Source organism: Pteropus vampyrus, unplaced genomic scaffold (genome assembly GCF_000151845.1).
Source record: "Pteropus vampyrus isolate Shadow unplaced genomic scaffold, Pvam_2.0 Scaffold66, whole genome shotgun sequence".
Classification (NCBI taxonomy): Eukaryota; Metazoa; Chordata; class Mammalia; order Chiroptera; family Pteropodidae; genus Pteropus; species Pteropus vampyrus.
Window position 1 is genome coordinate 1,005,517 of NW_011888847.1, and position 18,617 is coordinate 1,024,133.

The 18,617-nt window shown below is 42.1% G+C and overlaps 1 protein-coding gene across 2 annotated transcripts in view; it reads right to left on the bottom strand.

Moving 5' to 3' along the window:
* STON1 (stonin 1) overlaps positions 1-17,643 on the bottom strand; it is a 45,715-nt gene extending 28,072 nt beyond the window's left edge. The window contains exon 1 of one of the 2 annotated variants that reach the window (XM_011361299.2): positions 17,587-17,643. The gene's annotated coding sequence lies outside the window, so the exon portion shown is untranslated. Of the gene's footprint in view, positions 1-496; positions 513-17,586 lie in introns of those variants that run through there. The other variant, XM_011361300.2, reaches the window with a different exon arrangement.
* Positions 17,644-18,617: the final 974 nt, after the last annotated feature.

Genomic DNA, 18,617 nt, shown 5'->3' on the forward strand with positions numbered 1-18,617 from the left:
AAAAAAATAACATTTGTATCTCTTAATCTACAGGGAGTGTGTGCAAAATATTTGTGAATTTTATTGCATTTCAGAGGCCAATAAAGGCTTTAATGAAGAATTTTACACTTAGAGCAAAGTCTGATTACAAACATTCTTTAAGTGGATGCAAATGAATAGATGTGCCAACTGACATTCTCAGCAATGGGCATTAGCTTATATTTAAACTTACGGATCTCTAAGTCTCAACCTGAGGCAACTGAGCCTATGACCTCCACCATCCTGACTCTGAGTCCCCATTTAAATGAGTAAAATTCCCAGCCTCCTCACGGAAGACCCCAGGTGCCTCTGCATAGCCCTGCCCAGAGAGACCCACGAGCTCCTGACATATCCAGCCCAGCACCACAAGGGGCTCACGTGGCCGCTAAGATGCCGGCAAGTCTCCCACGGGACACCGCCCAAGGCTCTGCTCTCTCACACACCCACTCCTCCACCAGACCTTCGGATTACTACTCACAGCACACAAAGGTCCCTCTGGGTGAGGTCCCACAGCTGTTTGCCCAGCCTGGGAGCCAGGAAGCCAGCGTTTGAGATTTTGTTCCAGTTCTGCTTCTCTCTGGCTCTGTAAGTTAAAACAAGTCACTGCTGGTAAGTGGTTTCCAAGGTCCCTTCAAACTAACAATCTATGAAGACGAATTCTCCTTGCAAAGAGTCATGTGCCTCCCTGAAGACCTTTTCCTACCTAAACTTGTGAGGATGCCTGCGACGATGCTTCAGGTGAGGCGGCTTTAAAAGATGGCTGCACGATAACCCTCATCTCAAGCTCTTCTGAAATGTCACTTTGTGCTCCCCGTCCCTCACTGAAGGGGGGCTTGATTTCCCCTCACCTTGAATCTGGGAGGGCCTGCTCTGATCAATATGTAGTGGCAGAAGTAACACTGTGACAGTTTTAGGTATAGGCCTGAACTGACCTAGAAGTTGTCATTTCCTGCTTGTCAGAACTCTGAGCCACAACATAAAAAACCAGGCTATAGCTTCTCTGTCCAACTTCTCTTCTGGACAGAGAAGCCACGTGGAGGAGCCACACTTAGGCACCACCTCAGACCTGGGCCACTTGAGCTTTCAGTGATTCCAGCTCCAGTCACCATGTGAGTAAAATTAGATGAGAGACCCTAATCAAGAACCATCCAGCTGACCAGTCAACCCACAAAATCAATAAAGATAATATTAAATTGTGGTTTTAAGCCTCCGCATTTTTTGTGCGGTAAAATATAAAGATAAAATTTACCCTTTTAACCATTTTTAAGTGTACGGTTTTGCAGCATTAAGTACATTCACATTGCTGTGCAACCCTCCCCACCATCCATCTCCAGAATTCTTTCATCTTCCCACACTGCAACTCGGTATCCATTAAACCCTAACTCCCCTAACGCCTCCTTCCCTCAGCCCCCCGAAATCACCACTCTACTCTGTTTCTATGAATCTGACTACTCTAAGTACTTCATATAAGTGGAATCATTCAATATTTGTCCTTTATATGATTGGCTTACTTCCCTTAGCATAATGTCACCAAGGATCACCCATGTTGAAGCCTGTGCCAGAATATCCTTCCGTTTTAAGACTGAAAAATATTCCACTGCGCGTATACATCACATTCTGTTTACCTGTTTGCCCATCAGTGAAAACCTCTATGTTTGGAGTGGTTGTTCCATAGCAATAGATAATTGGGGCAGTGGCAATGCAGAGCAAGGCTCCCAGAGCAGACACCGGGACCCGGTGAGTGGCAGAAATGCAGAGCACCAGGGCACGAACTCCCACAGTAGGTGACTGGCCAGGAATCTAGGTTGGAGTTCCAACAGCACTGTCACAGCATGATAGGTGTCTCCTGGGGCCTCCATTCTAGGCAGGGAGCAGCCCCATAGCAGGGACTGGCAGGATCTTGTTCATGCCTGGGTGCCCTGCCCTGGCACAAGCCAACAGGCCCAAAAAATGTTTGATGAATAGGTGAAAAATATACCTGATGCTGAAGCCAGGTTCTGACTCATCCCAGAGCTTCTTATAGGCACCCTGTAGGGCAAGAACTGTGCCAAGAAAAGCATAAGGGAGCAGCTGCTTCTGCCTAGAAAGGGGGAGGCGGCAGCAGCAGGGCATTCTGGCAGGGAAAAATCACAGCCGAGCCCAGGATCTCCATCAAGCACCTACCCTGACCTAGGCAGCCCAGCAGGGGCTTCATCTGGAAATGAGGAGGCCTGATTAAGAAGGATATGCCGAGCATCAGGCTGAGCCAACAGGATGAGGCCTCTCCAGGATCAGCCTTGCTCAGCTTGTTGGGCCCAACATTCAGGGCTCAGGGTGGCAGAGCCTCAGGTGCCCATTACAGGGACAGGGGCAGGACTTACAGGGGCTCAGCCATTGGCCATAATTAATATAGGCCATGGGGCATAATAAAGGGGACTTGAGCTGTGAGCTGAGTCACATATTTGAACCCTGGGAGCTTTGGGACAGCAACCTTCCTTCATTGCCGGAGGCCCCAAGTTGGCTGCATTATGACCCCAGCTCTCTCATCCATAACCCCTTTACCAAGGAAACCCAGCCCATCACATAACTAGGGTGCCCGGCACAGGTCAGGATGCACAAGAGCACAGACATTAATTCCAAATCTAAGAAGAGGGCTTGCTCCTGGCTAACTTAAAGAGTGACTGCCAACCATACAAATGCCCACTTGGGCGCTTAGCAAAAAGGGCTCAAGTTGTGTTTCAACTCTGTATTTAGGTTTTCCAGTCTCTAAAGATAAAGTGAAACCTTGAGTAACAACTCGAAAGGTGTTTTCCTCTATTTCTCTTCAAAGCAGGAACTGCTTGTCATGTGGAAAGCAGTTAGAAGCACCAGTAAAAAGAACTCAGAAAACATGGATTTTGTACTTGGCTCAGCTTCGAAGTAACTATGGCACTTTGAGCAAACCCATTACCCTCTTTAGGCCTCAGTTTCTTAATCGATAAATGGAGGAAAATACCCTGTATTTCCACTGGTTATGTACATTAATAAGAATAAATATATGTGAGATGATATAGAGATATATACACACACATATGAGGTCTTCATAACAAAAACTATAAATAAGTTAGAGATTTATTTATGGTCAGTAGGCGTTTGTTGATATTTGCTGAATAAATGGCCGAATAACCCAAGATTATAATAAGACTCACATTTGGGGATAGCAGGTCCCCCTCCACATTTCTGAATCCCTAGCTTGTGTACCTACCAGATCTTAGAAGGCCACTTCTCTCTCTAGGAGGCCAAGCCCAGCATGCCCATGTCTTAACAACCAACTCACCAAGCCTGTACACTTCTCTCCCATCTGGCCTTATACTCTCCCAACCTCGGGAGCCGGCCCCCACTGTCCCTGCCCCAGCCCCTGGCCCAGCTCCCACCTTCAAACATGGCAAGAGACTATTTCTTGAGCAAACTGCTAAATCTAGAATCCTGGGTCTTGCCTTTGACATCAGATGGAAATAACTCATTCCTTTTTCCTGGTTTTCCTGAAGCATGACCCACAAGGAAGATTATAGACCAAGAGCTAGCTTTTTTGCATAGGGCCTCCTCCCCACCAACTCACATCTGGACCCCACCTGTGACCTTCACCTGCAAAATTAGGCTCACATGGGCTGTTCCACCTCAAAGGGCTCTGGGGAGCATCGTATAAAGAGATAGATTCAAAAGTTTCTTCGAAAAATAGGAAGCACTTTACAAATTCTTTTGCTCTCGTCACTCTTGTTAGTTTACTTCAGTGTGGGCTGAGACTATGAATCTCTAGAGGCCTGGGATTGGCCCTTGGTGAATTATTTTGGTACAATGGCCACACATACAGAGAAAAGCTTACTGTTCTTTGTGACTCCAGCGCTACAAGTAAACGTGGTGTGATCTCCAGGACAAGGGACAGGGGGTGGTGGGGAGAGTCAGAAAACTGGGTTCCGGAGTCCTTTGCTCTGCCAGTATATTAAGTGCATCACTTAACCTTTCTGGCCATTTTTCTTCATATGCACAATGAGCTGACAAGCCGCCCACATTCCTATTCACCCGGATACCAGGAAGGCAAAGAATTTGAAGAGAAAAACACTGAAGAGAAAAAACAAGTAGAAGTGTTGTATTATTCAGTGGGCATGGAGAGTTGAGAAGAGATGAACAAGAAAAATAAAAGCGGGAAAAAAAAAGAGCGAGAAAGCATTTGGGGTGAAACGTGAGGCTCTTGAGAAGACAAGGACGGAATGCCACGAAACTGTCCCCCAAGTACAGAAAGTGTTCCCCAAGCCTCAGAGTCACTGTCTAGATTAGATTTACCACAAAGAGATCTGAAATTCAACTCTAGCCAAGAAAATGAAGTCTATCTATCACCTGAGGCGGCATGAGCACATACCAGAGGAAGCCGAGACACACTGTTCTTTGCTTTTATAGCGCAACTCATACTGAGATGATAAATGAGTAATTAATAGATCCACTACCTATAAAAAGTGTTTAACATCCCTAGAGAGGCCCTGGTCATGCCACATCCTGGCCCATGAGGTCCAATCCAGGGTTCTTCGCTTTAAGGGGGGCATTTAAAGACTAAAAAGTTCCAAAAGGCTGATCCCCAGGACAGTAGGGTGTGCTGAGATCACATCACAAAAGGAAAGGCTATGAAATCTGAAAGCATTAACCTAAATAGGATTTGGGGAGGACATGAGAAGCAAAGGCTCTCCTAGAAACAGAAAAAAACTTTAAACATTTAGTGCAACCTGCACAAGTGAGCCCTGATCAATCTCTGGTGAGGAATTATCAGCTGTGCATAAACACTTCCAGGAGTGGCGACCTCAGTACTTTATAAGCAACTTCATCTCATTATCATTTGGACAGAATTAAACTGTTCTCCCTCCTATTAACCACAAATTAACTTCCTCCTGGCTTCCATCTGTATTACAGGGGGCTGCAGACTAAGTTTAAACACCTCTTCACCTACCCATCCTTCAGACAACGGAAGCTGGTCTTGATGACGTGCACTGGGTCTTCCCAAAGACTCTCCTGAGAGGTCACTTCTCAGCATACCCCTGAAAGCACACTGTCCAGCTCCCTTCCAGCTTTGACCTCAGACTGCCATGGGACACTGACTACCTGGCTCACAGCATGGGCTCACCTTGCCCATGCCACCCAGCCTGCTTTTGCTTTCCAACTAGGTTTTGGCCTTCTGCCGCAGTTTGAGCAAACTCTGGTCCATCTCTTGGTCTCAGCTTTGCTGTTCTGCCCAGTGCTGGAGGGCTTGTCATGAATATGCTCCATGATGAAGGCAAAAAATGAATCTCAAATTCATGCCACTAACGACAGCTGGAAATCAGCTGGTCGTTTGACTTCGGGCCTTCTACTAAAGACTGAATCTAAAATGTTCGATAGACATTAAATATATTTCTAACATCTCATTTGACAGATGAGGAAACCGAGGTCCAAAGAAATAAAATGATTCACTCAGGAAACATAGCCGAGAAAATGAACATGAACGCTATCTTTGATTTTTCCAGCCCACATTCTACTGTAGTTAAGAGGAAGCGAGGCCACATTGTAGCTCTCTTCTTAGGACATTTTGGAGTAAATTTTTTAGAGTTTGTATGTATGTGCATTTTATTCTTTCTTTGACTCAATAGACATTCACTAAGCACCTACTATGTGCTTTGTAAATACTCTAAGATTTAAAGTAAGCTTCCTATAAGGATCTACGTCTTGGTGTGTGTGTGTGAACACACAACCCGTGAATCAATTCTTTCAGCATGCACACAGTCACTCAACAATGGTAACTTAGTACCTTTAACACTATGCTACACGCTGGTGCAAGTGGAAAACAGGCAGAGTTCATCACCCCAGGGCATTTTCTGTCCAGCACGAACAGTTCTCAAATGTTATGTTAATGTGATAAAGCCAAATGCAGGATTTTATGGTACTTAATTAAGCCAGATAATTAAGACAGGTGACAGTGGCAGTGGCGGTGTCCACTACTGCGGTAGGAGAAATAAAGCTGCTGGTTCTGGTAGTCTGAAAAGACTTCAGGAAGCATAGGCTTCTGAGCTGAATTGAATCTTGAAGGCTGATAGGAATCGATCAGGCAGAACAGAATAGAGAGAGGTGTGTGTGCAAAGACAGGGAGACAGGAGAGAGCCTGATTCTGCAGGAAGATGGGCATGGCAAGAGCCAGGAGTTAACATGGGCGACACAGCAAAAGAGGCAGACAGGTGAGTACAGTAAGTACAGAAGCCCTTCTGTATCATGCTAAGAATTTGATTTTATTGTAAAGGCAATAGGATTCTGTAAAAGAATTTAGAGAGAGAATAAACAGGATCAGATAAGAACTTTAGAAAGAAAGCTCTGACAGTGGAGGGTGAACTGGAAGGTGGTGAGGCCACAGGCAGGGAAACCAGAAGGAAGCTATGCCAGGAACACAGGAAAGAAACCAAGGCTGAACCTGATGGTTCCTGCCCCACACACTTTGTTTTAAAGTCTGAAATATAAAAAGAGAAGAGATTGTTTTTCATGTGCATCTCTCCTAACATGGGGCAATTTCCCCAAAGCTTTGCAGAACTATTCGTCATTCTCCACAGTGACTTGATGGCACTAGAAAAGTGGTATCAGCCAGAGCATCATAACCAATGGTGATGTGTAGGAGCCTCAAACACAGCAGACACTCAGTAAGTGGTGGCTATGTGCATGAGCCACATATATCGAAAGGGGATGGGGATAGACAAGCCCGAAACAAAGTAAGAATAGGGTCCCAGAAGCACGAATAAGCCCAAGCAAGGCAACAAGTCAGAAACAAGACAAACAAAAGTTCCAGGAGGGGACGAGTTAAAGGAACCAGTACCCCACAAGAGGGTGAGCACAGACAGACTAGGAAAACAATAAAAGAGCCAACACCTTTCTCAGGTGGTGAGATCCTGTGCATCTCCATCGCCATCACGCCGCCATCTCCACCTCCGGAGACAGAGTGCAGCTGGGATAGCTCAAGCAGTGCCCTTGTGAGAATCCGGGAAAGGCCAAAGGCGGTGGTGTTTGCAGCAGGGTTCCCACCCACGACTGGCCAAAGCCTGTGTGTGCGTGTAGAAGGGCATGTGTGAGCAGTTAAGTCGGAACATCTGGTGGGAGAAGGGAATGTGTGGGTGGGGATGAGGCAGATCCTGACAAGCAGGGGCTGTTTAAAGATGGGTAAACCCCATCACGTGTGCTACAGAGCCATTCTCACTGGGAGTTTATAGTCAGTCGAAAGAAGAATGATAGAGCATAAGGTCAGAAACCTACAATCACAATTTCCTTCCTTAAGGAGGAAAAATGTTCATGCAGGCAAGTTTGAGCCTTCTTAGAACTGAAGGATTCTGACACTATCACCCAGTTCCCAGGAAAGCCTGATTTTTTTACCAAGATAACTTTTCTGAAAACCAGGAGCACCCGACTGCAATGTGCTACTTAGAATGACCCCAACTAGCACCTTCCACTGAATCCACAGCTAGCAAAAGAACCAGCAATTTTCACGAAATGCATGAGGTTCTGCTTCAAGCCACAAACGAGCAACAGGCCTGGAGCTGCATTAGGGGAGGTTTTTGGTTGTAAAGACATAAGATTAAAACATTTCTCTATGTTTGTATTAATGCTAAACTGAGGCCAACAAGAGCAATGTTTGTTGCATCAATTACCATCTTCTAGGCCTTCCAAATTGGCCTTGAATATGAGTTACCGTGAGCTAGGGAAAAAAATGTTCAAAGGAATGAACAGAGGCCAATGTGTCAGCCCTGTCTCTGAATTTTTGGGCTGTGGCTGTTTTAAATTAGATTCTCAGTGCTGCTTCCACAAAACTCTTGGCTTAGCTCTGCAATGGAAAAGTTATTTTTGTTCTCCGAGCCAGAGATATTTATATGGAGGCACATCCATAATTCCAATTATGATTTATTTTCATGATGCTCTTTTCTTCTACTTAAGAACAGTCATAGCAGATAAGTCACTTGCAAAAAGCTCTGGGCCAAGTACAGAATCCACAGAGCCCAGATAAATGATTGTTGTAAAATAGGCAGATTTTAGGTCTTGGGAAATCCTTAAGAAATACCTTCAGTTCTTCGGCCCACTGTGGCTGCCTCTTTGTCAGTTCCCTACCCCCACCCACCCCCCAATCACACAGGGCCTTCGTGATCCCTTCTGGTGTAACCTAGCCCCCAGAAATAGTTCTATCTGTTGTTTACTCCTTATATTTGCTCTCTGGAGTCTTTGCATTTAAAATATTAGTTTCAATAGTGAAATAAAGGGTTTTCATCTTCTTAAAGTAATGAGTACCAACAAATAAAGCAAAAAGATGTTTCTGGTTATGAGGAGAATGGTTCTTAAATAACTACAGAGTAATGCTATAGAATGGTTTATCAGTAGGCTGGAAGGGCTACTGAGAAGTGCTATAGGTATAAAGCACATAAAAGCTTTAAAGAAATCCATCCAAGAGAAATTTAAATCAACTACCAAGAAAACATAAGATGTTAGGAGGTGTACCCATGGCCTCTTCCTAGAGGTCTCTGATTAGACCTTCTGAAGTACAATCTTAGTTTGAAAGAAACACGGCAGGGGATGACAGGTGACTAACATTTGTGAGCATTACATATGCCAAGCACTTGGCCTATATCATTTCCTGTTATCTCATTTAATCTTCAGAACAATTTTTAAGGGTAGGTTTTATTATTACCATTATAGGAAAGGAAACAGCCTCAGAGATGTGAAGTAACTTGCCCAAGGCCACTGCTATGGTCTGAATGTCTGTGTCCCCAAAAATTCATGTTGAAATCCTAACCCCCAAGGTGATTAGGTCATGAGGGTGGAGCTTTCATGAATGGGATTAGTGCCCTTATAAGAAAAGGCCACAGAGAGCTACCTCGCCACCCGCTCCCCCACCCCCGACCACCACCATATAAGCACACACAGAGAAGATGGTCATTGCAATCCATAAGAGGGTCCTCACCAGAACCATGCCAGCACCCTCACCTTAGACTTCCAGTCTTTGGAACTGTGAGAAATCTACCCAGTCTGTGGTACTTTGTTATAGCAACCACAGTACTAGTTAGTGGTAAAGCCTGGATTCAAATCCAGATCTGCCTGACTCCAAAGTCCACTGTTTTTCCATTACCACAAAGGGCTGATATGAGGGCCAGTGGAGAAGGCCAAGGATGATTGCAGGCTTGGTTTCCTTAAAAGAATAAGGTTTGTGGAAGGATATGGGAAAGATCTATGTGTAGATTTCTTTATAAACTGTGAACAGGCTTTGCTGATATCAATCAACATTCCCAGAGATGCTGTCGGTCACAAGGGAAGAATCAATTGTTCAATGTAAACCCTTCTGCACTGTTAGAGACTCAAGTAAACACACATGCCAGGGAAGAGAGAACATCATCTCCCTGAACAAAGGGAACAGGAACCTGTCTACAGAGGCTTTTCTTTTCCACATGGGTGTAAGTTAGGATACTGGTTTGTCACTGAGAATCTAAAGGACAGCATTTGGGGACTGGAGCAGTGTTTGGGAAATTCAGATCTCTTCTGAACTGAGAACATGTGGCCCCATAGTGAACAAGACACCACTCCATGAGTGCAGAGTCCTCTGTGACAGTGGTGTTAGCACACAGAACTTTCAGGGCCTCTTCTCTGCTGCATTTACTCAGCAGCAGTGCATTTCACAGCCAGGGGCTAATGCATATGCATTTGCTCACTTGTATTCTATTTTACATATAATGAAATAAAATAAACTTTAAAATTAATAGTTAAAAACTTCAGTCAATATGGTGGATTGAGTTGCCACAAGAAATTACTCCCCCTTCTAATCCAAACACTTGAAAACACTGAAAATATAACAATAAAAATATTATATAAAGCATAGATAACATAGAAATGTCCAGATACCAGAAGTAAAGAGGGAAATCAAAGTTAGATTGATGAGTAGGAACTGAAGCCAAAGGGCTCTTGGAACAATCCAGACCAGGTAGAAGCCTGAAGGGCTGGGGGCTGAGATTTTAATGACATGCATGCAATGAGGGGAGTCCAGGTAATGGCCACCTTATGCCAGAAGCTGTTAGTGAAGCACTTACATAAAAGTGGAGGTCATAAAGGGCCGCTTCATTCCTGAAACAGGTCGAGAGAAACATCACTGGCCAATCTGAGGAAACCACAAGAAAGCTTATCATCTGCTCGAGCAAAGAACAGAAAACGACCTTAAACAACGCAAGAACAAGGTTTAAATATATACTTTCAGGTCATACAGAAACTGTATGCCAAAAAATTAACTATTTAAAAAATACAACAGAATTTATGTCTTTCAAAACAGTTGGCAGAAAAACAGAAATATATAAAATTTGATCAATCTAAAACTATGAAAAAAGGAATAAAAGAAGCAACAAAACTATGAAAAAAGGAATAAAAGAAGCAACAAAAATGGTAAATAGGAAATATAAGAACTTAAGATGGCAGAAAGAGGCCAAATATACATAATTGCAAAGAACGTAAAAGTTTAAACTTGATTATTTAAAGGGACAGATTTTCATGTTATAATAATAAAGAAAATGAAGCTATGCACTGTTTCTAAGATTCACATTTAAAGTAAAATTATACAGAGAAGAAAGAAGGATATACAAAGACATCCAAGGAAAATAGTAACCAAGATGAAGCATGTATAGCAATATTAATATCACACAAAATAGAATTTAGGCCAAAAGCTTTAATAGACATAAAAGAGGATAGTACATGCATATGTAATAAATCCACCCAAAAGAAATAAGAATCATAAACTTGCACTAACACTGATGGATTACAAGGAGAAACTGACACATCTACAATCGCAGTGGGAGATTTTAATATTCCTTTCTGAGAAACTGAAAGGAACTCAGAACGCAGGCCAAAAATTCAGGAATAAGATGAGAAATTTTAAAAAGTTAATTAGTTTGACCCATTAGATTGATATAGAATTCTATAGCCATTAAAGGTACAGAATGGGGAATATAGTCAATAATATTGTAATAACAATGTATAGTGCCAAGTGGGTACTCAACTAATTGGGGATTGCTTCATAAATTATATAATTGTCTAACTGCTATGCCGTATACCTGAAAATAATAAAATAATATTGACCGTCAACTCTAATTGAAAAATAAAATTAAAAAACAGAATTCTGCATCCATCAGGCAGTAAATATATTTTTCTTTTAAAGCAATATTTGGAAAATTATTTACGTAATAGGACACAAAGGCAGTCCTAACAAAGAATTGTTATACAGACCATGCATGCCCTTTTCAAAATACAACTAAATTAGAAATCAAGAATAATTTAAACAAAATAAAAAAAAAGTTTTTTAAAAAGTTGAAGATGTAAATTAAATAAATCCATGGGTTGAAAAGGAAATAACAGAAGCACAAAATGTTTAGAGCTAAGTGGTAATGAAAGAACACATCAAAACTTGTATGATGTAGCTAAAGCAGTTACTTAGAGGTAACTTTATAGCCTTAAAGTGCATTTATTGAAAAGCAAAAAAATAAATAAGCTAGGAGTCGATTCAAGTAGCTAGAAATGAAAAGAATAAAGTAAATAAGAGAAAAAAGATAAAAGCCAAAAAGTATACATAAGAAAGAAGTCATTTATACTAAAAAACTAAGTAGACCTCTATATTAAGAAAATGAGAGATGGCACAAATAAGTAATATTAAGAATAAAAAGGAAACATATACAGACAATATTATTAAAAACCATAAAAGAAAATTATGAATAACTTTATGCTAAAAAATCTGAGAACACCTGAAATGGAGCAGCTAAACAATCATCAAAACGGAATCAAAAAGGAACAGAAACCCAAATTCATCCATAAACATTAATGAAACTGAATTGTCAAAAACCTGACACACGTACCCTTTATAAACGGTTCAGATGATTTTACAATAAATTGTACCAAACTTTTAAGGAACAGATACTGTTAAAGAAAAATATACATGAAAGAGGAAAAGCTACTCAACTTCTTTTATGGGGCTAATATAAACTTGACATCAAACAATATAAGAATAATATTTTTTAAAGAGAAAATTATAGACCAGTTGTTTCACTTATGAGCATTTGCAAAAATCCTAAATAAAGTACTAGCAAATTATATCCCATAGAATAAAAGAACATATCTGTGTGTGTGTCTATCTGTATATATGTACACAAGTATGTCTCAACAAAATTAAATATACTCATATTATTTATCACATTATATTAAGCAAGAAAAACGTATGCTCATCTCATATAATTCACATAAAAACAGTAAGGCATTACATAAAATCAACACTCAGTCATGATAAAATTTTTAATTTGTTAAAAAATCTTAATACAGAGAAAGTCCTTAATTTAATAAAGAATATACACCAAAACCTTAAGCAAACTTCATGCTTAATGGAGAAACTTTCAGAGTACTCATTAAAAACAGTAAGAAGACAAGGATGCCTGCTATCACTGTTACTATTAAACACTATACTGGACAATTTACCCTATGCAATGATACAAGAAAAAGATATGAGCTAGAAGGAATAGAAAAGACAAATTATTGTTTTATAATTGTCTATCTAGAAAATTCAAGAATATCTATATACAGATTCTTAGCTCTAATAAGAGAATTCAACTGGGATGCTAGATACAAGAACAAAATTCAAAATCAGGAATATCTCTATGGGTCAGCAAATAATCAATATGAAAATGTAATAAGAAAAAATAATTAAAATATCAACCAAACCTACAGGAAAAAAAAATACAGCAAATCATTCACTTGAATAAAAGAAGACCCAATATTGTAAAGGTGTCAGTTCTCTTGGAATATAAATTGAACACAATTTTAATAAAAACCCCAACAGGATTGTGTGTGTGTGTGTGTGTGCAACCAGACTAACATTTAGATGACTAATAAAATCCAAGAAAGCCAAAAAATTCTGAAAAAATATAATAGTTAACAATTATTGTGTTTCCTTAAATGGCAGGCACTATTCTAACATTTTGCATACATTATCTCCTCACAAATAGCCTTGAAGTGGATACTACTATCTCTTGTAGAGATGAGGAGACTGAGAGACATTAGATAATTTGCCCAAAGTTACCTGGCACTCTTAGGTAGCAACAGATGCAGGAATGTAATGGTATAGCATCTTCCAAGTACTGAAGGGAAATAACCATGACTCCAGAATTCTACAATCGGCCAAACTCTCACTTGTAACAGCAAATTAAAGGCATTTTCAGGAATACAAATACTTTAAAGTTTACCAAAGACCTTTTTGTTGACATGAAGAAAAATGAACTCAGAAGGAAGGAGTGGGGTGTCAGAAATAGTAGCCTCCAAAATGCACTGAATGAATAAAACAAAACGTAAAGTAGGTGAGAAAATTGAGACTCAAGCAAAAGTGTAGGTAGGAAATATAAGGTGTATAATAATATTAGTAATTGAAAAACAGAGGCCACAAACTCCAATACTTATGCTAGAAGTGGGCCACTTAGTTGGCTCTGTGCTTCCTTTTGGCCAAATAAGAAATGGGAAACATCAACCAAAGGATTCACAGCATCCACAAGACCAAATAAACAAGTTGCTCACCAGAACTTTTCTTGGCACTGAAACCAGAAAGATAATTCTCACATGGGTAAGTGGCTACAGAATCTGGACATTGGTCCAAATATGATAATTCGAGAAAGAAGTCCTTCTCTCTTAAATTTTTTTTCAACAAGGTGATTTAGAAGCATCAGCCTTTTAGCAGTTTCTTCCTTGAAGAACAGGTGAGCTAAAGTCTCCTTCTTAAAGCACGTTACCTGAATAACTGGATGTTTTAGAAAAGCCCATCCTTCTGAGATCTTTACACACATTTCCAGGAGACAATGGATAAGGTGACCTCTGGAGGCCTGGTTGCCTGCGTGAGTACATGGTGGTACAAGATGTGCACATTTTTTCCCCAGAGCCCCCCTAGAATCACGTTGAATATTTCTGCTTCCACTAAAGCAGTTCATCTTACCATTGCCAATGCATGGGATCACCCACACAGTCAGGCTTCTAAAAAAGTTTATTATTGTGTTTTCACAGTAATAAGCATTGAGAAGCAATAAGCTTTCCTCTTTCTCCTTCCTGTTCCATGGTAAATCCTTGACCTTCCTACTCTGACATTCCATGTAACACATAAGTAAATGGGAGCCTGGGAGCTTTCCCTGGCTCCTTCCACCCATCGCATTCCCCTGACAATGCCAAGAACAAGGTAAGCCCATGTTGGCAGAACAAGAAGATAAAATTTGCCTAATCTACTTTAAAATCTTGCCTTCTTCCAGGACTGCTCCAGAATCCCGTGGGTTCCTGGAATTCCAACCTGGCTGGGAAGCCTCAGAAGAATTCTGGATATTTTTTGTGGGTACAGCTGGCTCCCAAGGGAAGGTGAGATGTCTCTGGCTAAGTCTGGAGAAATTCCAAGGACTTCCAAAGAGAAATGACAGAGGGAGACAGGCGAGATGGGAGACAGAGACATTTTACAATTAATCAAAATATCGATTCTTACTAAAGCACAACATACTTTCCCTTCCTTTTCTATTTTTCTTATAATTAAAATAATAACAATGCATGTGCAGGGAGATGGTAGACAGTGGAATTGAGATGCATAGACTGTGGCCTCTGACCCAAACTCAAGATTTGATTTTAGCACATAGTGGCTATGCAACCTTGGCAAGTTATCCCTCTGATTCCTCTATTATGAGAATAATAGTATCTACCCGACTTTTAAAATGAAATACCATATGTATACGCTTTATACTCAATAAATCTTAGCTATTACTATTGTAAAAAAGTTGGGAAATACAGGCAAGCACAAATAAAATGCCACCATCCATTTGGATGCATATAATTCCAATATTTTTGGATGTACTTTCAAAGAGTGAGATTGCAGTGTTTTCTATTTCATAACTTGCTTTATTAACATTTAACATCATACCCTAAGTATGTTCTTTGTAATTCAGTATTCTTGTATAACATGATTTTAAAAGGCCACATCCTTTTCCTTTGGGTTTACTTCTTAATGACCCCTGCCCTCCTTCCTCTCTGCAGGCCCCACACTTCATGTATTTACAACTCATCTTGACACATCCAGAAAATTGGCTGCTTTTCATTGGCTCACTGGGGATGCAACCTTTAGTCTCACCATCCAGAACACCTGTTCCTTAGGTAAGAGAAACACTGCTAGCCCTTATTATATCCCCAACATACACAGCTGCCTATCTGGGGCTGCAGAGCAAACCCTTGTGACTGATGGCAAACCCCCCAGTTTAACAAGATTCTATAAGGTGGTGCACAAGCTAAACAAGGCAGAAGGTGATTTCTCTCCAAAAAGCGTAAGGCTGACTTCTGGGGAATTAAATACACTACTAAAAATTCTCAGGAAGAGGAAGAAACTGAAGATTTTTATCTGAGTGTATTGTTTTCTAAGCAACAGGGCCAAACAAGTTCAAAACTTAAGTGATTTCTTTTTGAATGGAAGTCCCAGCACTTCCTTATCAGTGACATTTTGAGACCACAGTAAAACTTTACTAATTTATACACATGGGGAACTGTCAAACTGAATCAGCAGAGAAAAATGAATTACATTCTTTTAAAATAACTTTATTTTCAATGAAATTCATTTTTTAAAAAAATCTTTATTTCCAAATAGTTCAATAAGTTGACCTGTTTTGATGGTTGTTCAGAACCTGATCTAATACATGTTACAACCACTTTTTTTTTTTTTTGGTACAGAAATCGGAATAGCTGAAGTTCTTGAGAAGTGTGTTCTCCCTAAAAACAATAAAATTTCAACAGCCCCCTATGATCCTGCTCACTCCTTAGAAAAGCTTTTTCTTCCTAGGTCATGCAGAAGCAAACCCCAGCTCAGGCTACTGCCTATAGCTCCATTTCTGTGTGGGTGGGCAGAGGCTTGCAATACCAACACAGATAAATCCATAATAATAATAATAATAATAATAATAATAATAATAATAATAATAATAACAACAATAACAACAACAACATCATCATTATTATTATTATTATTATTATTATTATTATTATTATTATTATAAACCCTGCAGATTCCATTATTATTATTATAAACCCTGCAGATTCCAGACTTGATCTGTCCAGACCCATCTGAGATTCAACAAGCTCTAAGCACCCAGAGAACTAGGCCAGTCATGGAAACATTGATTCCACCATAATGAGAACAGACATAAAACCACACAAATGAACTAAACATTCTTCCACCCAATCAGAGTCAAGTTGAAGCGACAGCCTCAGGAGTAAAGTTAAGTGAGGCAGTCTTTTCTTTTTGATCCTGCTCCCTTATAAAGCCTCTTCCATTGCCTTGTTTTCACCAACTCCTGTTTATGAGGAAGTGGGAGTGGGGGAGTTGGGAGAGAGATGGAGAGCTAGCAGGAGGGGAGAAAAATGCAGAGGGAGTATGCCAGGCTGAGGAATGCCAACAAACACTGCGGTTTCTGTTAGGAAAATTAAAACTTCTAGCCTGGGGGAGGCCATAATGGTCTGTGTTGGGGTAGTCTGAGAACAAGCTTTCCCCAGCTCGCAGCTCCCACAAAAATGGTTATGTGTGGAATGAAGTCTTTACTTTCCAAAGATCAGGTTCTGCACAGTATTTTTAGCAAGCATTCTTTTTATCTTCTTTTTCTTTATTATTTTTTCTTGGGTTCTTTTTTCCCTCCCAGAATTGAAAAGGCTAATTACACGAAGTATCATTATTATTGGAAGAAAGCAGAGGTTGGAGAGGTTTCAAAAAAGATCCCCAACCAACGGAAATAGTAAAATCCTAAGAAGGAATACACAGTATTTAATTTCCTCTTGGACCCACGAGGTACAGTTTGTGGGTCCAGGAACCCAACACCAAATCCCAGGGACCGTCATTCCTGCAGGAAATGTTTGGGCAAGTGTGGAGGTCGCTGTGGCCGAGGCCCCTTGCACTGGGTCATCGCCTTCTGGGGCTACAGCGGACACCCGTTGACACCAGCTGTAGCCGGAGCCTGGGGGACACGAGACTTCCACAGAAAGGGGGGTGGGGAGGCAGCAGCATGAAAAACAGGAGCCACGAAGAAAGAAGGTGGGAGTTGGGGAAGTGGGAAGGTCCAGAGCCCCTGAGAAAGGCTGAAGGAAGGTGGGAGGCTTGTAACCCAGGTTGGGGAGGCCGGACCGCGTTTGGGTTTGTACGTGCCCCCACCCCCCCGCCCCGGAACTGAGTCTAGATTCTTTTCCTTGCTCTTTGAGTTTTCCTACTCTTTAGGACAAGACCCAGGACCCAGGTCGCAGAAGCCCCAGTGCTGAGGTGTGGAGGGGAACCCCGTCGGGGACACCCCGCGGGCCCAGAGCAGCTTTGGGGCAGCGAGGGCGGTGTGGGGCAGACGGGGCACAACGCGCCCGACGCGGGTCAGCCAGGGAGATGCCAGCGTCCCGGGCCACCCGCGCTCCCCGCCTGCAAACTTTCCCCCCCCCACCCCCCGCCCGCCCTGAAGAGCAGGCTCCTTCTGTCTCCCAGTCTGTTCCCTGGGGCCGGTCACTTACGAGTAGCGCCTCTGACTCCAACTCTGGCCGCCGCCATCCACAGCGGGAGGAGGGGTGGGAGGAAAAGGGAGAGAGGCGGGGGAGAGGGGGGCGGAGGCAGAGACGGGGCTGAGGGGGAGGGCCCAGAGCCCACTGGCGTGGAGGGGAGGGGATTCTCCTGTCCCTACCCCACCCTCTGCTCCATCCCCTGCCAGATCCCCCGCTTCTCTCCTCACTCCCTTCCAGGCCTTGATCCCTCAAAGTTTTTCGATTCTCCATTCTCTTCCTTCCCTGGAGTCTCCAGCCACCAAAGGAGGGGGTGGATGATACCTCCAGCAAGAGCGTGTGTGTTACGGGGGGGTGGGGGATGTTTATGACTTACATTTAGATGCCCCCTTGAAGCAGATGGCTGCGAGCCTTGGCAGGTCTGAAGCAGACCTGAACGCCCTAGGACCTTGTCTTCATCTCTGAGTGCTAAGATGATGGGCTGGGGGAGTGGCGGGTGGTACTTTGTGGTCCTGTGTTGCTTCACTGAGTTTTTTGTTGTCAGTGGTGCTGGTGGTTAGTTGGTTTTGTTTTCTCTTGCATTAGACGAACTAAAGTATTATTTTTGAAGCCTCTATTGAGTGCCTCCTCTTCTCTCTTCAGGTGGGACCAGCCCTGGTCTCACGGTAAGGTGAAAAGGTAAAGATGAAACCTCACTTTTTGGGGTGAGTCCATACTCAGGAGGAGGTACTGGATGGTTTAGGTGAAGGGTTAAACTCCATGGATGAGGCAGCAGGTAAATATTTACAGATGCTTCCTGTGTGCTGCCTGCAGAGTGTGAAAGAGAAGGGGAGTTGTCCTCCAGGGAGAGGTTAAAGGGTGGCTGCTAGTCCCTCCCTGCTAACAGGTAGCAACTCTGGGCAAAGTCACTTGGCATCTCAGCCTCTTCTGAAAGTGAGACTGCCTCACTGGGTGTGAATCAGAATGAAAAGGGAAGATTTGGCCTATGCCTTTTATCCTGGAGGGATACCCAGTCCAAGGATGGGAGGCTTGAACAGGTTTGAAAA